General features: G+C 46.2%; 1 protein-coding gene across 1 annotated transcript in view; it reads left to right on the top strand.

The window, feature by feature from the left end:
• PRKDC (protein kinase, DNA-activated, catalytic subunit) overlaps window positions 1–22,958 on the top strand; it is a 2,818,033-nt gene that overhangs the window by 978,803 nt on the left and 1,816,272 nt on the right. The gene's annotated exons all lie outside the window — the stretch shown is intronic.

The raw sequence follows: 22,958 nt of genomic DNA, 5'->3' as shown, positions 1-22,958 counted from the left end.
ATGTCTGGGACCACAGGATATTGTGGTACAATGCATTTATTCAGTTCTCGTAGATCGATCACTAATCGATAAACTGGGGGTGCATTTGGGTCTGTACGTTTAAGAATTGGAATGATGGGGGGATTACAGAGGTTTGAGTCGGTTTCTACAACCACTCCTTGGGCAATGAGCTCGTCAATGATTTTCAGCAAAGCCACTACAGCATCTGGAGGTAACTTGTATTGTCGGATTCGTGGTAGTACTACTCCTGGCTTGAGTGTGACACGATATGGAGTGATGTGCATACAACCTACATCAGTGGGGCCTTGTGCCCATAAATGTGCAGGAACATTCTGTAATCTGGGATCAATATCTCTCAACACATAGTGACCCTTAAAGTCACGCAAAAACAATCTTACTCCTTCCGGAGAACAACCTATCACAGCACCTAGAGCCTTCAGTGTCTTGATGCCTAATAAGTTTTCTGGACATGAGTTCGTGAGCAATAAATCTGTAGTACGTGTCAATGGACCAACTGCAAGGGGAAGTGGTTTCGATACTTCATTAACAATAGGCTTTCCTGAAAATCCAAGGGAAACATTCTGTGAGCCTGAGAGGGGTGCCCCTGGAACCTCGTCATGACTTATGGTCGTCCTGCTTGCCCCTGTATCAATCAAAAACTTTCTATCTTTTCCTAACACTTGGCTATGTACGTAAGGACCCTCTTGATCTACAGGAACCTCAATAAGAGGCAAGCCAACCTCCCTCTCTAGGCTGTTTCATGTGTATCGCTGGTAATCGGGATAATCTGTTTGTGCATACTGGTACATCTGCTGTGTTGCATGTTGTGTTGCGGTAATCGGTTGTGTCTGTGGTACTGCTACGGTCTGTACTGTCTGTTGTGAAGCATGCATTGGCTGTACATTCTGTGGTACGTGTTGTTGGGCCTGGTCTTGTCTAGGTTGACGTGGTCTTTCTTTAGTTTTACCTGTGGATATATTGTGTTTCAAGACTGCACAATCGTTTACATAGTGACCTGGCTGTTTACAGTAGTTACATGTCCCTTTAACAGGAGCTGCCGAATTATTGGACTGTGTCATACCCTTTTTCTGACCGTCAGCTGGAACTGACTGAGCAACTAGCATTTTCATTTTTGTGTCCTTCATACGCCTTTGTTCATGATCATGTTCTTCTCTAATTCTATTCTGGTGGTACTGTAACATTTGTAACATTTGTGAAGTCGTGTTTGCTTGCCATGTGCTCTCGACTATCAGTACACGATTCTTAACTTGGGGCAGAGAATTCTCGACTAATTTAGATACAAAAAGGTGTGGGTATGACTCGCTACTTGCTTTCAGGCCACTATTAATAATAAAACATTTCTCAAATCGGGAATAGAAATCACTAGTATCTTCATCGGGTTTCTGTTTGCAGGCTGAGATTGCATCCCAGTCCTCCTTTTTAGTTGCTAATAACCTTGGTAATACTCGTACTAATAATCCTGGTAATGCTTTAGTTTTGTCCCCAAGACCCAAACCTGGGGTTCGGCCATTTTCTTCTGTTTCTAATGCAGCCCAATCAATCTTTGTGTCTCCCACCTCCCATTCTTTTTCTTTGAGTTTCTCGTAAATACCGGCAGGCAGTAAAACTTTCAATATTTTCATAATCTCGGGATAGGTATAATCACCCATGAGTAACATATCTTTTATTTCACGGTGAAAACCGGCAGGGTCTTTATCATGACTGGGTACTATTTTCTTCATTTCTAACAATTCCATTTTAGCTATGGGCGTGTATACATACACACGTGCAAGGGTATTATCATCATTCCTGACTGGGTGCACTTCTCGTAAGGGATTCTGTCTGTCTATATAATACATTTTTCTTTCTGGGGGTGAAGCTGAAACTAACTGTGGATTCAGAAAGGCACTATATTTGTGTCGATGTTCTAGAATTACTTTAATTAAATCAGTACCCAGGCCTCTCCATTTATTCATGAGCAACTCTATCAATACATCAGGTAGGGGACCTGGATCAGAATGTTGGCTTTTATACAGAATAAGGAGATGCTGTATCATGTACATACCAGCTAGTCGCTGTTCGTCTGGGGAAAGATTCAAAAATGCTTGTGCTACTGCGTCCTCATTATATTTATCAGAATTGTCAGCCCATTGTACTGCTGACCTGGCTAACTCTTGTTCATCCATGGAATTGAGTACATGGTACCCCATTCGCTCTTGAAGTACTTTATCGGTAGCCTGAAATAGATGTTCAGGAGTCTTCGGATTTGACATGACAGAGTGGAATGTTTCTGGTATTGGACAGAGGTAATGTTTCTGGTTTTCACACGTCTCTTGTTTACGAATGGGTCTGTCGAAGGGCCTATGAAAGGAATGCGGTCTAGGGACTTTCCCTCTCCCTACATATCCTATCATCTGTTTGCCTGACTGATGCGAAGTTTCTGCTATATTCTCTGTATCATCCTCCTCCTGCGAGGAAGTCGGACCGTCTGATTCAAGATGTTCTTCAGGGGCCCGCCGGGCATGTATATCTATTATTTCTTTACGGATCTTTCTAACCATAGTATGTACACTGTTCTCCTTCTCATGTTTACCATCCGCGATATTCTGGCTCCATCTATGCAGTCTATCCATTTCATTTTGCGGAAAACCTGCCTGATCTTGTTCTCTTATTAAACAGTTAACCATAAATCGCATTAATAAGCCTTTGTTCTCTACTTTCTGACGTGACATGGCTTCGGCAACACATTCCATTCCTTCTCCTGTTCTAATAAAATAATACAATTTGTCTAGATGATCTGGCAAACCTGGTAGTAACATCAGATAATCTGTAACACGTCGCATACGTAGGGACGCTAGCAACAAGGGTCCTATTGTACCGGGCACTGGGTCATATCTACAGTCTGTAAGTTCTTTTCTGAGCTGTTCTGCCGGTGCACCCTTAGGTGTCCGAGCCTTTGCTAAATCTCTCATTGTCACTCGGTGTAACGGTGGAGGTGTTTGATAACCTCCGGTAGCACCTCCCGAAGCGGAGGCTTGACCATAACCTGGCTGTAGGGTCGGTACCTGCTGTAACTGAGTTGGGGCTTGAACCACGCCAGGCCCAAAAGGATTATGCGGATTGATAGGAGGCGCAGGTAAGGGTGGAGGAAGCAGACCGGGAGGGGTCTGCTGTTGCGGACCTGGGGGCTGAAGATCAGGGAGCGGGTTACCGTCAGCAGGTGGCACACGGGCAGGCATACTAGCATATGCGGGAGCTACATTATCCAAGTAGGATGAAATAAAAATGTCTGCTGCGGTCTTGTGACGTAATTTAGTCGGAACCAATGGAGGGGGCAGATTTTTCGGTGTTTCCGGGGTCGCTTTAGGCAGGCCCTCGGCCAGGACTGGATACAATCCTGTCATAATTGCGTTACTCTTTCTGTCGTGTTGTTCCATTCTAACTCGTTCCCCTTCTTCTAGTAGTTCTTTTTCTTTGGCTTTTTCAGAATCCTCTCTACTTTTCTCTGCCTTTCTGAGTGCTTTCTCTGTCCGTCTGTGTGATTCTTTACGCCATAGTTCAATGGCATCTTTCTGTGACTGTCTGGCTTTCTTTTTCCATAAAGCTTCTTCTACTCTCATGATGCAATCGGCATCCCATGTCCCTGTGGCGGGCCATCTCTGATTCTCTGCTAAATCCTTGGTGTAATCCACCCATAAGTCGAGATATAATACAGCGTCCAAGCCGTGCTTGTGGTACATAAAATACCCTGGAGTGTCCCTGGGTGGGATGGGGACAGCTTCCTCGAGTATCCCTTTTCTAGTTCCTATCTGTTTCAGTTTCGAAAACAGCGGCATTTTTAGCCGTGATACTTGATACTTGATACTTTACTCGAACTTGGACACCACTAATACAATGAACACAGTAAGGAAAATCAGACAATCACTCATACCACGACATTAAAACACATTAAAACATTTCGTAAAAACGAACAATAATAACTAGAATATTACTAGATAACTGCATACTGGATATACTGCTAAACAGTACAGATACACCGCTAAACAGTGCAGACCGGGTCTGTGTACCCAAACCCGTCTTGACCGGACACAAATTAATGCATCCGTCTAGATGCGTCCCCAGCAACGGTACTCACTGGGAAGCACGGAACGGAAGGCCTCGGAAACTGGACACTGGACTGGACCGGACTGGACTCGACTCGATTCGAGACGTAGGTACTTCGGAACTTCGGAACTGGTGGGCCTCTGAATACCTCGGACCTTGCTCTCTCAGCTGGGCTCTGGTCGGGATCCTCCGCACTCCTCACCGCCTCGTCTGGGTGTCGATCGCAGCCTCAGTCACCTCCGCTGGCCTGAGGGAGATACAGGAAATCCTGCGGGTACGCGTAGTCGTCCGTCACGGCTGTGGCAGGGGACCAGGCCTGCAACGCACCGCCGGCGCGTGAGGTGGGGGAGGGGTCCCTATTCGGGCGCCAATTATGTGGTAAATAAAATTTACCTATGCGGAATTTCTATGCGGTAAAGTTCAATAAGAATAACTCAATCATAAACGAGAGGCAGAGTCCGTGGCATCTGAGTTTATAAGGGTTTTATTCCATATAATGGAATTGGTTCGAACCAGGTATCATGTTCCATCACCACGAGGGTTCAGGAAGGGATAGACAATGCTTTATTAACAGATTACAATATATATAGTAAATGCATTTAATGGTGATGAATACAGAAGGCGTAACAGCTGAGAGAAGAGAGATAAGAACACATGTACGTAACAGAAGGCGCGCACAAGGGCGTACACGGAGGTGTGTGCTAGACAACGTCACATGAAAGTGTCACAGGTAGGTGGATCCATAGAGGAATCCTGCAGTGTCAGCAGAAATATATGGCAGAGATGCGCGCGCAGCAGCATGACGTGTGATTGACGTGGAACTGGAGGGCGAAGGGGACTTGACATTTAGCCTTACATGAGGAGACAGAAGTCTGGCGTGTCAGAACAACCTAATCCCAAATCGTATCTAATATCTTGTGTTTGAGGAACTGTATTATCTAGAAGGAAAGGTCTCTCGGGCAGAGGCTATTCTATACTGACTGCTAATGCGTGCATATGTGTCTACGTGTAATGCGAGGGGCCATGGGCCTACCATGGTAACAGAAGCAATGAATTACTTGCGCACAGAGGCAGAAAGGCCGGGCCCTTTGCTCTGCAGCTGGGAAGATGTTTTCCTAAATCACTAGACAGGAATGTATTTTCGAGGAGTGGAGCAGATAACTTGAAGGCAAAACACAGTTTTGGCAGGCAAGCAGGCCGAGCCGGGCACCGCTCGCCGCACAGGGAGTAAGGCAAGGGTCATGGAAGCGGCAGGCTGCGGCTTTCAGAGGCAGAAGGCAGAAAGGACTCGATGGCAGAAATCAGGGCCTAGCTCACCAGAGCCAGGAAAACGTGAAAGTGCACCATGTAAAGACAGTGGCAAGGCATACTTAGGAACTGAATATTCGACCCATTCATGGTGCATCTGAAAGAGGACATGTTAACGTTGGACGCAAATGTATTTGCGTCTTCATAGCTGGTTGCGGAGGGAACATACATGTACTTGAAGCACGTACATGGAGCCGTTGGGGTCTACGTTAGGGGACACTATTGATCATAAAATTCATATTACCTCAAAACATAAAAGGATTTTTTACAAGGTGGGTACAACCAGTAACCCACAGGGGATAAGACAAAACAGGGGGGTAAACTTGACGCAACAAAGGCGGTCTGTGCTAGTATCTCAGTGAACAGACAATGGTAAAGTACAAAGCATCATTGTGAACAATTTTCTATTAGTAGGGTACATATGATGCTACTATGTCGACGGCGTTTCGATGCCTACACACAGATACATGGCATCATCTTCAGGACAAAGAATTAATTTGTTTGTCTTGAAAGCATAACAGTTTTTTGGGGCCTATAAGCATACATACAGTTATATTGGGGAAACAAAAAAAGGGAGACAAAACCTACACATTGGTCAATAACAAAAAGACTAGGCATGTATATAAATCTGACCAGTGATCATCTGTGGCATTGTGAACTGTTTGTGGCAGTTATTCATCTTTTAGGAATAGTAATTTTGTGAATTGTAACGTGGTGGCGTGACAGGCTTTTGTTTCCATGCAGCCTATTGTGAATTGTTTATGACAGTGGGGACAACATTTAAAATCCGACGCAGTGACGGAACTGTGGGGGGCGACGCATGAGATTAAAAAACATTCAATGAGCTCAGAGTTGGACCATGCAAAGTTTAAAAACGGGTGGGGAGCGGTGTAAGCAGCGAAGTGTTGGTAACCGGCGGTTACGTGTAAAGAGTTTTACATGCGGTTCAGAGGCGAAAGGAGTTTGTGAATTATCGTTTAGCTGTACGTGATCAATTTTAAAAGGAAAGTAGCACGAGCATACAGATCATGATTTACCAATATTGTGGTCCACAAAGTAGTCTGTTAAGCAGTACCTATGCTTTTGGAATCAAAGCAAGTAAGGAAATTGAAGGGTTTAGGAGCACAATAGTATCCTGCCAAAAAAGCGGGAAAATAAAAGAGTGAGTATAAACATATTGATGGACCGGTGAGAAGGTGATGAAAAGCTCAAAAAATAAAATAATTACCAAACCAGGGCAAGGGAGCCTCAAATACGAGACCGGACCAATCTTGTCTCACTAAGAAGGAAGAAAGTAGATTTATATGAGTTATGGTCCTCGTGGGGTATGGAAAAGCTGATTAGAGCATTCTGCAGGTACTTACTTCCTGGTTTGGCTGCTCCTTGTCTATGCAGGATACAAAATGGCGGGAATCGCTGTCGTGCTCGTGCCTGAGGGCTAGATATAGGGGAATTCAGAAATGGAAGAGGGACTAGTCGTGGTGAGTACGGCGGCCATGCTGGAAAGGTGTGGGAGTGTTCAGAGATAGGTAAAGGACTAATCGCAGTGAAACTGGCGGCCATGCTGGAATGGTGTGGGAGTGAGGAGAAGAGGTTATATATAAAACCATGTGCAATAAACATTTACATATTTACATGAATTGTTTAAGAAACATTGCGAAACCTAGGAGGAAGTCAGGTATGTATTACAGGGTGACTGATCACAGGAGAGATGTCCAATCTTCGAGACGATTGAGGCCTGTATGGATACTGTTGGTGCGCAGTATCCAGTGAAGTTCCTCCTTGTTCAGTAACTGAGTTACGTCCGCTCCTCTGGGTGGTGGTTTTACCATGGTGATGATTGTCCATGTCAGATCATTTTCAGTGTGTCCTTTTTCTTTGAAATGTTCGACAAGAGGGGCATTTGGAGTATGGCACCGGATCCTACTACGGTGTTGTCCGATGCGTAGCTTGACCTTCTGGCTGGTTTGTCCAACATATATCATCTTGCAGGGGCAAAAAATGGCATACACCACATTGAGGGAGTTACAATTAGTGAAGTGTTTTCTTTCAAAGGAAATAGTGCCAAAAGTAAATGTTTTTCCCTCAATAGTGAAGTCACACACTATGCAACTGCCACATTTTGCATGACCCGTTAGGGCAGGTAACCCCCATGCATCTTTGATGGTTGTTTTCAAATTAGGCTGAGGTAGGGAAGCTCTTACCAAATGATCTTTTACATTTTTTGCTCTCTTGAATGCAAAGATAGGGTGCTCAAGATTCAGTAGTCCGGCATTTAATACAGGCCAGTGTTTCAAGATGCTTTTCTTTATGGCATTAGAGGCTGGGGTAAAAGTGGTTACACACACTAGTCTGTCTTGGTTTTTCTTTGGTTTTGGTTCTAGCAGACTCTCTCTGGGGCAGTACCAAGCCCTTTTTTAAAGAACGCCTTACTAGTTTTCGAGGGTATCCCCTGTTTCTGAGTTTTATGCTGAGAGTTTTTGCCTCGGAGAAATAGTCTTCTTTGAAATAACAGTTTCTTCGAATACGAAGGAATTGTGAAAATGGGAGTGAATCTCTGAGTGCTCGGGGATGGTGACTGCTATAATTCAGTAAGGTGTTTCGTTCAGTTGGTTTTCTGTGGAGGCTGGTGGTAAGGCGTCCTTCTGTATGTTTAATTTCTAAATCTAGAAATGGAATTGAGTCTTTATTCTGGGATAGTGTGTATTTCAAGCCATTACTGTTATTGTTAAGCCAATGTAGTAGGTGTGGTAATGCTTCCGGTGAATCGTTCCAAATCATAAATATATTGTCTATATATCGTTTCCACAGGGCAATGCCACTGTGGAAAGGATTAGATTCTGTCAGTATACAGGAGGTCTCAAGATGATCCATGTAGAGAGTCGCTAGGTTGGGGGCAAAAATAGCCCCCATAGATGTTCCACGTACCTGGCCATAAAATTGACCCTCAAAAAGAAAAAAGTTTTTTGTTAAACAGATCTCCAGAAGTTGAAGAATAAAGACTGATGGGACATTGTGAGGGCGCGGACGTGTGTTAAGAACTGTCTCAATCACGCGTAGTGAATCATATTGTGGAATATTGGTAGATAAAGATTCCACATCCAGCGTGCACATCGTGCTGGATGTGGGATCAAATGGGTATTCCTCAATCATAGTGATCATTGACATGCTGTCTCTGATGTAGCACAGTGTGTCAGCTACAAAAGGTTTTATAAAATAGTCAATATAGTGCCCGAGTGGCTCAAGGACAGAGCCACACCCTGACACTATTGGGCGACCAGGTGGAGATTCACAATTCTTGTGAATCTTTGGTAGGCAGTAGATAACTGGTACCCGTGGAGCTTTGGTATTGAGGAACTCATGTTCTTTTTTTAGAGAGGTATCCTTGTTCTAGGGCATCAGCAGTGACCTGTTGGATCAGTTTCTGTATTTCTTCTGTGGGATTTCGAGGTAGCTTACAGTAGTGTTCAGTGTTAGCTAGTTGGCGATGGATTTCTTTTTTATAGTTATCCAATTCTTGGATAACAATACCACCTCCCTTATCCGCAGGTTTTATTATAATGGAGGAGTTATTTTTCAAGGAGGTTAGAGCTTTCTTTTCGTCAATTGTGATGTTGTAGGGGATGAATGGTTTTTGTTTTTCAAGGGTGGTAAGGTCATTGAGGACAAGTTTCTCAAATGTTAGTATTTCAGGGGGGACCATGCTGCCAGTTGGTGAAAATTTGGGCGGTGGTTTGAAAGGAGTGTTCAGGTTTTTCATTGGACTTGGGTTCAGCAAGAAATAACTGTGAAGTCTGATTTTCCTGAAAAATCTTAAGAGCTCGGTTTGAGCATCAATGAAGTTAGGTCGAATAGTTGGGACAAAGGAAAGGCCTTTTGTGAGCAAGGATAGTTCATTGTCTGATAGCTCATGTGTGGTAAGGTTAAAAATGGGTAACAAGGCAACCGCTTGAGCAGATTCATTATTTTCTAGGACAGTAGTATGGGTTATATCTACCATTTGTAGTGTTGTCGGCGGGTAAACCGCTCGCCTGGTGGGTTCGGGCGATTGGGCCATTTCTGAGGCTGTTTGGTTTTGCCTGTTCCAGGCGGTTCTGATTGACCTCTGCCTCGCCCTAAAAAATTCCTGTGCGAGGGTCCTGGGCTATCACTTGGGTCTGAATACTCAGATGAATCTCCTGAGCTATCAGAAAAGCCTACAAAATTTCGTCTTCTGTTAAACCTTCCCCAAGGTCTTTGGTTTTGAGGGCCGTTATAGGCTCGGTTAATATAGTAGTCTTTAATTAGGTAGGGATATGCTCTTTCTTGTGAAAAGTTTTTTATATCTTTTTTTACTTTAGTGTTTTTTTTATCGGTTTCAAATTTGTGGAACTCTTCGATAGTTTTAGCTACTTTTTCGAGGAGTTTCTTAGCCTCAGTGTTGGTATTCTTATCTTTAATTTGTTGTTCCAATTCGCCAATTTCGCTAGCTACTTTTTTTAGTTCTTCTGTCGCAATATCTATTCCTAGCACCATCCAGTGTCTTGAACAGGTAGTGCTGATGTAACTGAAGCCGTTTAAATATTTCGGGTTGTCTGTGAAGACTCCCGGAATATTTCGGACTTGGAGGCCGACTGGTATTATGTTGGCCTTCAGATAATCTGTCAGTAGTTTAATCATTAGTGTTAATCTGACTTCTTTTTTCTTTGCTTTCTCTAATTCCTCCACTGGTGATGCATTTGTTTCAGTGGGTGTTTCTGAAGAATCGGAGAGAAGTGAGGGCCCTCCTAGGATTTTGTTGATGTAGTCAAGAGTATAGAGAGGTGGGTGGTCAGACATGCCTAGTTAAAAAAGTGAGTATTAGTGTGTGAGTGTGTATCCAAAAGAGTGAGGAAAGAGATAACTGGAGAACCCACTTGTAAAAAGTGGTGAGGTTTTCACAAACCCTTGCAACCGTGCAGTTGCGCTACATTATTTTCAAAGAACAAGGGAGACCCAAAGGAATATCACTAGGGACCTTGGGCAGTTACGTATTTCAAAAGACAGTGGTCCCTAGTAGTTCAGGGATTAGGCAGAATTGATGGACATACACTCAATAGTCAGTATGACCTTTGTCCAGCAGGACAGGTTTTTATTTTAAGAGATATGGAAAACATAAAAGGATTTTTTACAAGGTGGGTACAACCAGTAACCCACAGGGGACAAGACAAAACAGGGGGGTAAACTTGACGCAATAAAGGCGGTCTGTGCTAGTATCTCAGTGAACAGACAATGGTAAAGTACAAAGCATCATTGTGAACAATTTTCTATTAGTAGGGTACATATGATGCTACTATGTCGACAGCGTTTCGATGCCTACACACAGATACATGGCATCATCTTCAGGACAAAGAATTAATTTGTTTGTCTTGAAAGCATAACAGTTTTTGGGGTCTATAAGCATACATACAGTTATATTGGGGAAACAAAAAAAGGGAGACAAAACATACACATTGGTCAATAACTGTCAGGCACGTGGTGCTGGCCGATTCGGCACAGATCGAGGACACACTGGTGCCCATGGCGGACTCCACGGCGCCGTCCCGGCGTCGGGTCCTCGACTCGTCGCCGGAGATCCCTTCTTCTCCGGAGGTTTGTCATCTCCTTGTCTCCTCTTCACCGGAGACTGGACGCTGAGTCGTTGCTTTTTCCCCGGCGTCGTCCAGGGCGGGCTCTACGCCGACTCTGCGGCCGCAGCCCCCAGATCCTCTCTTCCGCGCCTCACAGTAGTTGCCCCGCAGGCTTCTCCGGAGACCCCTCAGGCCCCTCACTCACCCATGGGTCTTCCATCCTTTAGGGGCTAGCCTTTACTTCCTCCAGCTGGGCTCAGGGACGGGCAGCTTAGTTTGCAGCCTTCGCCAACGGAGGAGTTGCTCTGTCCCCTGTGACGCCCTATGTCACAGGGGACAGAGTTTTGCCTTTGTCCGGGCCATTTCCAAGGCCGCTGGCATTTTGCAAATGGGCACCCCGTCAATCCAATCCCTCTGGACTATTTGTTGGAGGTTCTCCACCAGGGCTCTGGTGGAAGGGAGCTGCTTCTTTCATTTGAGGCTTCGCTCCACAACTCCGTTCTGGGGGCGTCCTGCTACGGGAGATCCGGTGCCTCAGCCGCTTCTCCACCGCCACCATCTGGCCCCGCATGATCCAGTCTGCCTTTTTTCCCAACTTTCAGCCCAGGGCCCTGTCCTACAGTCTGCTTTTCCTTCCTTGCCTTCAGTGTTGCTCCCTCTGTCACTGGAGGCCCAGTGGCTGAATAACTTCGCTTCCACTAGTGCTGCTTTGCGAGCGCTAAACACACTTTGTGTGTTGGCCAGAGCTTCCTCTGGCCTATGGTATTCCACGGAGTCCCTTCTGTCTTGCTCCTCACAGGAAGGTGTCTGCGCTGATCCGAGGCACCATGTGCTGGAAGGTCGGGAGTTAGCTGCATTTATTCTCCGTTCGGCCTTGGAAGTTTCTGATTCTGTAAACCGCTCTATGGCAAGTTCTGTGGCTCTTCGCCGCCATGCTTGGTTGTGCGATAGTTTTTCCGGAGAATATTAGGGAGCGTCTTGTTGACCTGCCTTTTGATGAGATTCTTTTATTTAACACACACGCAGACTCCGCCATTCAACAGCTCCTTGCGGGCCTCCGTCCTCCTCCTCCCCCTCCGAAAGCCCTGGCTGGTCGGTCCTCAGGTGCTGTATGGGAGGCGTTCGCCCCACCTTTCTCTTTGGGCTTAGTGTTTCGGTTGGCCTGTCTGTTTGTTCTGTGTGACTTAGACTGCCTTCAGGGTCCCTAAGTTGGCTCCCCTGTACTATTGGCTACTGGTACAGCCCCTTAGCTTGTGTTTTTTGGCTGTTAGTGAAGACGTATAGGTCCTCAGATTGGACCATTTGTGTACGTTTTGGCTTATTGGTAAGCTGTCTGTGGTGCTCCCACAGGTTCTTTATGTTCTTGACCTCTGCTGCGGGTTTCTTCTCTAAGAGGTTGTAGGAGAGTAGGGTCTGCAATCCTATGATCACCCAGATTTTTTGCTTTTGTTTCACTGGTTTACGACTTTCTCTGGCTGTGGGCCTGCCAATCAGACCCACAGCCTAGCTGTTGGCCTGCCAATCAGACCCACAGCCTAGCTGTTCTCTCACTAAATTGATATGTGTACCTTAGGTGCATTATCCAATTGGAACTGGGCCACCTATCAGGCCCTGTAACTCAGGGCATAGGTGTACCCAGGGCCTACCAGGGGCTGAAGCATGTATTATGCCACCCCTGGATGGCCATCTAAATCTGACACAACTGGCTGCACGACAGCTGGGGCAAGGTGATGTAATCACCCTTTGCTATAGATATAGTATACCTATATCTAACCCTAAAAATGCACACAGATTCCTATCAGTCACTCCTATGGCAGGCCTTGACAATCCTGAAGGCAGAGTGCTTGGAATCGTGTGAAATGGTGCTCTGGCATGAGCTGAGCCCGTTTGCAGCTTGCGGAACCGAGTCCTTCTAGCTGTTCCATGATAACGCATACCATATACTCTTAAGTGCATTATAATCCTCGCGGTTAAATGCTATCTTTGGTATTGCTTTATCAAAACATGTCGAGTAAGGTGTCATACGAATTGGAATACTAACCCCTCGCCAATTCTGGCGACGGGGTTAGCATTCCACCCTTCTAGAGGGACACGACATGTATGTAACTGTGAACCCCGGTTAAAGTTAACCGAAGCCTCAGCTCCACAAAATGGATGCTGCCACCACAGACACGAGTCTGACCTCCTGCTGCTGGGAGTCCTTCCAGCGAGGAGAGCTTGGACAAAGGGTTTCCTGTCCGGGGCGGTGCTAGCACCATCCCAGACAGGGTTTTGTGTATCCTGGGTAGGCAGGGCTTTACAGGAAGGTGACTGCTGAGTGGCACCCCAGTGCTCACTACGCATCTGCCGGCTAGAACCAGTTCCAGGGGCACACCAGCCCCTGGCCTGGGGAAAGTCCGGCATGGGAGAGGGGTGTAACCACCCCCTTCCTGGTCCCACCCCTAGGGCAGGACCTAGTCGCGTACCCACCCCTTTCTTTAGGATAAAGGCAGGAGCGGGGACCCTTCCAAATGAGATCATCTTTGGAATCAAGACACGACTTTCTACGAAAGGACTTCAAGATTTCTTCTTTAAGATTCTCCCTTGTGACTAAGGAGTAGTCACCCTGCATCCGCAGGCACCATCTTAAGAACACTGCGGTCTGCTGCAAGTCCTTCCTCCGGAATCCGACTGCCCAGCTCGACGAGAAGCGGCTTCCCTGGCACCTCTGACCTCTACCCACCTCTACAGCAAAGCTGAGAACCGTGGGTGCGACGAGACCTCGAGGGACCGGCCATCTTCAAGACTGCACGACTTCTTTCCAGCATGACCGCCGAGGGATCCTCTGGTGAGTGCTTTGGGGTCCGAGAAGCCCCGACCCTGAGCAGCTCCAGCCCCGAAGTTCAGCCTCCCAGCATCTCCACGATCTGCGTGGGGCCCTTCTGCTTTTTGCTGCTCACCGCGTTGTTTGGCTACTAGCCCGCTGGCTTGTGGCCTTCTTAACGACGCCCGACGACATCACTGCTGCTGGTCTGGTTGCTCCAGACTGGCCCTTGCTCCCTTCCAAAAGAGGAGCACCCCGGACCCTCCTGGTCCACTCCAGACGCCATTTTGAGTCCACCGTGTGGGCTTGAATTAGCCAAGACTTGTTGCCCCAATCCTGGGTCCAGCGACGTCGACCGCTTCATCGTGGGACAGCTCGCTCCTCCATCCTGGTCGCCGACAACGCCTCCTGGTCCGTGAGAGCTGCAGAGCACAGCGTCGCCCACTCACCTAGTCGAGGTGACTACCATCCGGTGCCCTCCTGGTGCCACCTGACTACTGGCTAGTAGTCACGAACTTGGTCCCCTCTGCTTTCAGGTGTCATCCATCTTCGATCCAGGCTTGGATCAACTCGAACTCTCTTCACTGGTCGCCTGCCAGCAACTTCTTTCTTCAGGCTCCTGGTCCGTCTACGAGGATTCCCAACGTCTTTTGAGACCTATGCAGCTGCAGCCCCTGGGCTAGGTAACTTCGGCATTTCGGTGCCCCAGCATAGCCTCACTATCCAAGGGTCAGAATCCACTTTCGTTTTCCTCCTACCAGGTCGGGTTCGCCCGAGAACACTAACTTTGTGAGATCTAGCTACCATAGACTTTGTCCCGCATCACGCGTGAGAGTGCACACTCTGCACCCGAGTCCCCTAGGCCTCCTATTAGTAATCTGAAGGTTCAGTAGTCAAGTCCTAGCGATTCCAAAGCCTATTAGTACAGTACTTACCTGCTAGTAATTTCGCATATCACTTTTGTAGTATATGGTTTCCCGTGCCCCTCGGGCATTTGTGTAAATTGTGCGAACTCAAGTATTTTCGTAAGAGTTTTGTGTTGTGCTTAGTACCCTGTCCTCATAAAGAGTACAGGGCTGTTGTGATTCTAATAAATACATTGTTTATTTTCATAACACTTGTGTGGTGTCCTTTCACTTGGTGTTCAAGGGGTATATGTGATGGTATAACAGCTGGCTTAACACGCCCTCTAGAGTTTAGCCCGAAGACTGCTCGTATCCACGCTACTAGGATAGCTGGTCTATAAGGTTGACTTACAACCAATCACCATAAGGGTTGTTTGGACTGATACAAAGTGCTCACTAGAATAGTGAACATTATATATCAGGCCAACTTCTCACAGAGGTGTTCCCATGTTTTGTCTTGGCACATGTCATACCCTAGGTGGGGTACTTTTAGCTATTGTATTGCTCCGTCCTAAGCTGGGCGAGTGGGGATTCCTTTTCGGGTTCCTCGCTTTCCTGGAGTCACTGTATACCGCTTGGTGCGGTCTTTTTTCTTCTGTCCTAGCTCAGCGTGCACTGCTTCAGCCTCTGTCCTGCTCAGTATCCGATGGTGTTCCTATCCATCGTCTACAGGGCTTGCCGGTTGTGCCTTTTGTCCCTCTTCAACCTCTGGATCGCTAGGCATGCTTTGTCATGGCATCTACGGCGTCGTGTCGAGGTGTCTTCACCTTGTTATCAGGTGTTTCGGCCTGGTCCTCTGCCTTGTGTTCCATACTCCTGGTGTTCTCCTGTGTTCTGTTGCAGGCTTAAGTCTGTACTACAGCTCTCTCCTCCTTGACGTCTGGCCGGTCCCACTTCTTTGTGGGTCGGATAGTGCCTCCGGTACGGTCCTTCTCTAGGGCTTATTCTGGGGTTCCCTTGCCTCTGCCTTCGCCTTCTGTTGGCTTGCACTGGGCATCCTTCTTCATGGTATTTACCAGCTGCCGGCTGCTCACGCCTGGTCGTTATGGTCCACCTCGTCGTTATGGTCTACCTCTGTGGGATTCAGAGTGTGCCTGTGTGCTCCTGTTTCCTTGTTCTGCAGCTGTGCGCGACTATGTCTCCCTTCCGTCTGCGCTTCTTGGCTGTGGGAGCCGTTCCTGCCTTGTCTGCTGTCTCTGTGCATGTGCCAGTTCAGCTGTTCCCTTCGCAGTGTGTGTTCTCCTGCAGCGGATTCTGCCTCTGTTTCCACCTCTTCTCCTTGAACTTGAGTGGTTATTTTCTTCCTTTGGAACATTCTTGGTGCCGGTCATCCCTCTGGGGTTTTCTGGTGGACGCCCTTGCTCCCTCGGATAGGCTTGTGGTGTCCTGGTTATGTTATGTTATGTTAATTTATTTATAGAGCGCACGATTACCCTGGGGTGTCCTGGCGCTAGCTCAACTCTACTGAGAGACATTCTGGCACGGAGAGCAGGTATGGCTGTATGGGGTTAATTCCTTAAAAAGCCAGGTTATAAGTTGCTTCCTGAAGGCTAGAAGGTCTGCGGAGTTCCTCAGACTCCACAGGAGGGCATTCCAAGCTTTGGCTGCCCCTGTGATGAAACTTCTCCTTTCCCATGAAGCTTTCTTTGTGGGTGGTATGCTCACATATTTGGCTTCTGATGAACGAAGGATTCTTGTGGGATTGTACCATCTGAACTGGTGGGTCAAGTACTCGGGACCCTGGCCATGAAGTGCCTTAAAAACAGTGCACAATGATTTGAATTTCACCCTTTTCCTAATGGGAAGCCAGTGTAGCCTCTTAATTTCTTTGGCTACCGATGTGAATTTAGGGGTGCCTGTCACCAACCTTACTGCTGCGTTTTGCAAAGTCTGTAGTTTATTCTGTGACGCTCTAGAGTGTTTAGATAGAGCCCATTGCAATAGTCCAGTCGGGATACAATGATGGATGAGACCACTGTTCGTAGGTTTTCTTCAAGCAGGAATGGTTTGACTTTCCTTAGCAGTTTGAGAGAGTGAAAGGTAGCTGACGAGGTTGCCTTTATCTGATGCTCAAAGTTCAGTTTGTCGTCTACTAGGATGCCTGGATTTTGCCTTCTCTGTAGGATTTGGGAGAACACCCAGGTCTGCTGGCCACCAGTCTCGGGTCCAAAATTTAGCATTTTTTCCAAACTTGAGTACCTCGGTATACCCGAGTTCAGTTTCAGGCAGTTTTGAGACATCCATGAGTTAACTGCTCCCGTACAGTTATGAAAGTTCTTGCTGATGCCTGCTTCAAGCCCTGGAAGGAGAGACACAACAATTTGCGTGTCGTCTGCATAGGACGTGAGACTAAAACCATACGATCTTATCAAGGGTGCCAGGGATGCCACATACACATTAAAAAGGGTTGGGCTAATGGACGACCCCTGTGGAACCCCGCACGGTAGCGAGAAAGGTTTGGATTCGAAATTTCCTAGGGAGACAGTTTGTTTCCTGTCCATCAGAAACGATTTTAACAACCTCCTAGCCCTGCCCTTGATTCCAATATTAAACAAACGGTCCAATAAAAGATCATGATGGACCGTGTCGAAGGCAGCGGACAGATCCAACATGATGAGGGCCGCCTTGACTTCTTGGTCTAGTGTTTTCATGATTTCTTCAGTTGATTTGATCAGGGCGGTCTCCGTACTGTGCCCTGCTCTAAAACCTTATTGAGTGGGGTCCAGTAACCTGTTCTCATGTAGGAATGAGCTCAATTGAGCATTCATGTCCTTTTCCACTATTTTAGCTGGTAGTGGGAGGCGGGAGATGGGTCTATAATTATCTTGGATCTTTTGGGTCCAAGTTAGTTTTTTTCAGCAGTGGGAGTATGGAGGCCTGCTTCCAGCAGCTGGGGAAGTCTCCTGTTTCAAACATTACATTGAATAATGAAGTCAGGGTTATGGCAATTGATTCCAGAGCTAATTTGGCCACTGTCACTGGACAATGGCAATTGATTCCAGAGCTAATTTGGCCACTGTCACTGGACAAGGGTCATGGGTGATCCGGATTTAATTGATGCCATACGCAACTTAGTGTTCTCGATAATGAGTGGGCAAATTTTTCGAGTGACGGGCCGGCTCCAAAGACTTGCTTTGGGCTGGAAAGCCTCTTTTCCGTGACTTCAGACGGGAGTTGGTTGAAGGCTGAAAAGATAGCTTCTACCTTATTTTGAAAGAAATTAGCAATTTCCTCGCTCATTTCAAGGCTAGCTTCGAACTTAGGTGGACTTGGGGACATTAGCCTGGCTATGGTTTTGTACAGTTCCTTGGTGGAGTTTTTGCTAAGTTGATATGGTTTATAAAGAAGAGCTTTTTTGCATTGAACACTGCTTGTTTGTAAACGGAAAGACCTTGTTTATATGCCTTCTTATCTGCTATATTATAGTTTTTTCTCCAATTGCGTTCTAGACATTTGCAGGTCAGTTTCTGACTTCTGATCTCTTCTGAGAACCATGGAGAAGTTGGTGTGGTGCGTTTAGGGTGCATTCATTTTTCTGGTGCCAGTTTGTTGCAGGCTATGTCAACCCAGTTGGTGTATGATCTGGCAGCGTCTTCCACAGTTGTGGGCTGTGGCTGTAAGGTGGAAATAAGCAATTCTTGCAATTCCTGTCCCGACACTTTTTTCCAGGCCCTTGTTTTTATCTGTTTTTGCCCGCCCCTTGTTAAGTGATTTTGGCCTGGGGTGGTTAGTTCAAATACGATTTCTGTGTGATCCGTCCATACCAATGGTATTGTACCCTTAAAGCCTAGATATGGATGAATGGGAAAAACCCCATCCAGAGATTGTCCTGCCTTGTGGGTGGGCATGTTTACCAGTTGGTTCAGATCCGCGCTGCTCATCAAATCAAGGAGTGTTTTAGTATCTGGCTTCATAAGGGATTCCAGGTAAAAATTAAAATCTCCTAAAATGGTATATGAGTTGGAGCAGAGCCCTTCTTCCAGTAAGGTCCCTAGTGAGGCTAGTAAGGGTGTTCTGGACCCTGGTGGTCTGTATAAGAGGATACACATACTACTGAGTAACTGTAGGTCTAATCAAAGAGTGTGAAAGTGTGTCTGACCGCTGACCTAATAACTATGCAAGGTACTTCTTCAAGTGAAAAAAGTATCCATCAGTCAACTCTTGGTTCCGCCCTAGTCATCATTTGGGACTCCTTTCACCAAGGAGAGAACTCTTGCATCAGTTGTGAATGTACTGTATGCACAAGGGTAACCCAATGTAACTATATGGGTGAATGGTGTAACCTACTAGAGTTGACTCAGAAGCAGTGCGTGAAAAGTGAATGAAAAAGGTGAAATGAGTGAAGGAATTTAAAAATTGGATAAATGGAGAGCTAAGTAACTTTATTAGGTGTCTCTCGTATTTCCAAATCTAAAAACCAGTGCAGTATCAGAGCAGTTTCAAACAAATATCTGCTATATTGATGTAAATGGTCAACATGTTTCTGCAGTTGGTAGACTTCAAAAAGTTTTGATCAAAGGAATAAATGTGTTTAAATAAACCAAAAAGATGTCACCTGGACGTCTTAGTGAAGTAATCGTCCTGCTAACGGAGATGGCCGGACCGGTTTCTGGCATTCCAGCCGTCTTCAGCCCGGTCCATCACCAGCCCCTTTTTGTACCACTTTTGGCCGCCATAAGTGTGGCAGGGTATGCTCAGACGTGAGTCCCTTGCTCACTTTGCCACTGGATTCAAGCAAGCCGGGCTGAAGACGGTTGGAATGCCAGAAACCGTTCCTCAGAAGCTTGTTTCCGGTCTAGGGGAAGACATGTCTTGGCAGTTCGGGCTGGACTGTTCCCATGAGGCACAGGGTCAGACTGATTTGCATATAGCCATGTCTGAACTGGGGTGGCAGAGTGGGCTAAAGAACGGTGATGGATTAAACCCAGATCTTTTGACTGGGTGTGAGTGTTTGATTGATTCAGATGCTCCGTCCATCACCACCCCCTTTTTGTAACACTTACTAAGGATCTGGCATTCACCAGTAGACATTTTGTTACACCTTCTTTGGGTTTGGAGTTGTCCTTCCCCGGTGAGGTCTTACTGAGACAGCTGGTGTTCTCTGATTGCCTTAGGTGCGCCTTTGGCACGCCAGCGGTGCAGAGACTAGCCTGCTAACCTGGAAAAATGGCGGTCCCGCCGTGTCTCGCGGGGACGGCTAGCTCAAATAATATACCCCACCCTCCCAGGGCGTGCACCGAGCCCTTCACCAACAATGGTAACACCACCACACGGGGGGTGTCAGCTAAGAGGTGTACCTGACAGGGGCTGTTCGGGTAAGTGGCACAGTAGGAGCAAAGAAAAATATTCACTTGTGAGCAGAAGTAGCAGCATGCATTTAAAACCGGCCAAACAGCAACCAGCGATGTTGAAAACTTCTGGCTCAAGCCTCAGTAGTGGCGCTGCACGTCCGCACAGTAGGAAAATAAAATATTTACTTGTGAACTGGAATTGCAGCAAACATTTAAAAACAAAGTGAACAACTAGCCAACAGTATTAAAACTCCCGGCTCAAGCCTCAGGAGTGATGTTCCCTTCTCCTGTCGTACTTCTGTTTGGAGGGTGCTGGGCCGTCCTCCCTGTCCCCATGACACATTCCCGGTTGGGGCCCTGTGTTCCTCCAAGCTGGTGAAATTCTCTTGCAGACTCTCCTCCCCTCATGGTATGGCTAGGGTATCTATTCTACGTTAAGGAATCTGCAGCTAGTAGTCTCTATCAGATGTACAAGTTACTTACCTTCGGTAACGGTGTATCTGGTAGAGACGATTCTAGCCGCAGATTCCTTCACGGCCCGCTCTTCCTCCCCTTTTTTGCGTGGACCTTCAGCTTGATCTTCTGCACTCGCCTTCCTCCGGGTGGCTTCTCTTCTACGAGTGCCCTCTTTCACTTCCTCTCTGGCAGGATGCTTTGTTCTGTTTATTTGTTTCACTCTTTCCTTCCTGGTAATGGGACGGTGCGTTCATGCGTACTTCTGTATGCCTACATCCTGGTTTCCTGTGTGGGACCTACTCCTAATCTCCCCCTTTTTCGTTGCTTGGGGCTTCTGACTCCTCTACAGTCCTCTGGGTTGGGGGGTTCTTGGCTGTGCCTCAGCCCTTAGATCTTGCAGGGGGTGGGACACTCCTTGATGGTGTTGTCTCAAGGTACCTTGACGTTACTCATCTGTTCTGGGCTTGTGGCTCCTTCGCTGTTATAGATTGAGGTTGCAGACTTCTTTTGTCTGCCATGACATTTTTCACATGTTTTTTCTGCTTCCAGGGAGGATATAGCTTTTGCTTGCAGGGTTGCTCTTTGGAGCGGTGCTCTACTCTTTTCCTTCCATAACTTTCAGTGACACAGTGCCTGGCACTGTCCCCAATGGTGCTGTTCCTCACCAGTCGCTTCTTCCCTTTCTGTTTCACTGCTTTTTCACACACTGTTCCCATTCTCTCATAGTTTTGTTTGTGATGGCTCTGCCTTGTGGCACGGAAAACTGATGTCAGCGCGCCGGGGTAGGACTTATGTGGCCTCGCTGACGTCACGTATGCGGACAAAGTCAGGGCGGAGTCACATGGTGCTGTCCCCTGGGGCGCAGAGATGCTGTGGCAAAATGTTTTCCGGATCCGGTCTCACGCCTGGCGATAATTCTACGTTAAGGAATCTGCTGCTAGAATCGTCTCTACCAGTTACACCGTTACCGAAGGTAAGTAACTTGTACATTGGGTTTTGCTTTTAATGCAGTTTAGGGAAAGACATAGGCCCTGGGTACATGTTTGGCAGGAACCCAGGGCACACTCAGTCAAAATACATCAGCACTTTGGCAAAAAGTGGGGACAACCATGCAAAAAGAAGGCACTTTCTTACAGCCTACTTACAATCTAGAGGAAACAAACAAAAAGGAACTTTATATGGAATGGTAACATTTTTATTGTGTGAATCATACCCTTTCCTTGCACCTACTTTTCCCTCAGAACAATGTTTCACAGAAGCTAGATTGGCCTCATCTTAACTCTGAAACATTTCGATATTGACTATGGCTCCCAAAAAGCACACACAGATTACTTGTATTCATCCGTACACTCATGTGCTTGTATCTGCCGGCTTATCAGTAAGAGATGAAGATTATAAAGCTTAATTGGTGCTTTTGGTGGTTCACCGCCTATCGCTTGATAATTTGGTCCAGCTCTCACCCCAAAGCACCACATTAAGTCATATATATAATCTGAACAGCATAGCCCAGTTTTGCAGTAACTTTGAGGCATATAAGCCATTCCCAGATGAACACAACAGGATTATGTGCCTTCACGACACTTAACTATAATACTTGAAAAGAGTCTACTCTGCAATGTAGGCAGAATATAAAATATGTATTTATTAATGATCCCCAAAATTATCAAAAAAATGAGAAACCCAGGGAATCCCTTCGCCAATGAAAATAAAAAAGGTGCCGCTTCCATAGAACAGTGTAATCAAAACTGCATAGTAGGCATAACCTATGAAGAGCAGAGTATTGATTAGTAGCACATGCGGTTTATTAGTTAGTTCTGTACTTTACTGAGGCTGCATCTCTGTTGAGCTATTGTAGCATTCAAGCTTTTTTCTTAGTAGAGGTTCACATTGGCATTTAGTAAACTCAGTAATTTTGATTATTTTTAACGTACTTTTGCCCAGTCCATCTCTGCCATACGTCTAGCCAATAGCACATTCAATTTTCAGAGCAGCTGGCATACTGCGGCAAATTTAACTTTTAATACTTTTAGGAAATATGTGATGAATTATATTATGTGATGTTCTTCTGTGTACTTTGTTGAGGTTCTCATTTCCAAGCCTTAGATTGTTAGATGTAACAGTGGTAAAATTGTGATCCAATCGTTTGAAGTTGTTTGAAGTGCAGTAGCTCTTAATTAACTCTTCAGAGAGTAATTTTGCAAAGTCATCTTTCTCAATTCCAACACAGGATGATGGAGCTTCTAATTCACCAATCCTTAAACTTTATGCATGAAGTCTTTGTGGCATTTGTGAAACTTTGCTTGCTGTTCTGATCCTAATATTTGATTTGAGAGGATATTTTCTTGCTCTCTCCACTGATAAAAGTTCCAATCTTGTTTATTAGATTATATTTTTAAAATGGAATTAAAGTGTGGGCAAACTGTTTTATAGATTATACTATTAATAAATGTACTACTTTATAACCATGAAATGGTACATTTATGAAGATTCAAAATACACATAT

Source organism: Lissotriton vulgaris, chromosome 4_1 (genome assembly GCF_964263255.1).
Source record: "Lissotriton vulgaris chromosome 4_1, aLisVul1.2, whole genome shotgun sequence".
NCBI classification, from domain to species: domain Eukaryota; kingdom Metazoa; phylum Chordata; class Amphibia; order Caudata; family Salamandridae; genus Lissotriton; species Lissotriton vulgaris.
This window is presented reverse-complemented; position numbering and strand designations above follow the sequence as displayed.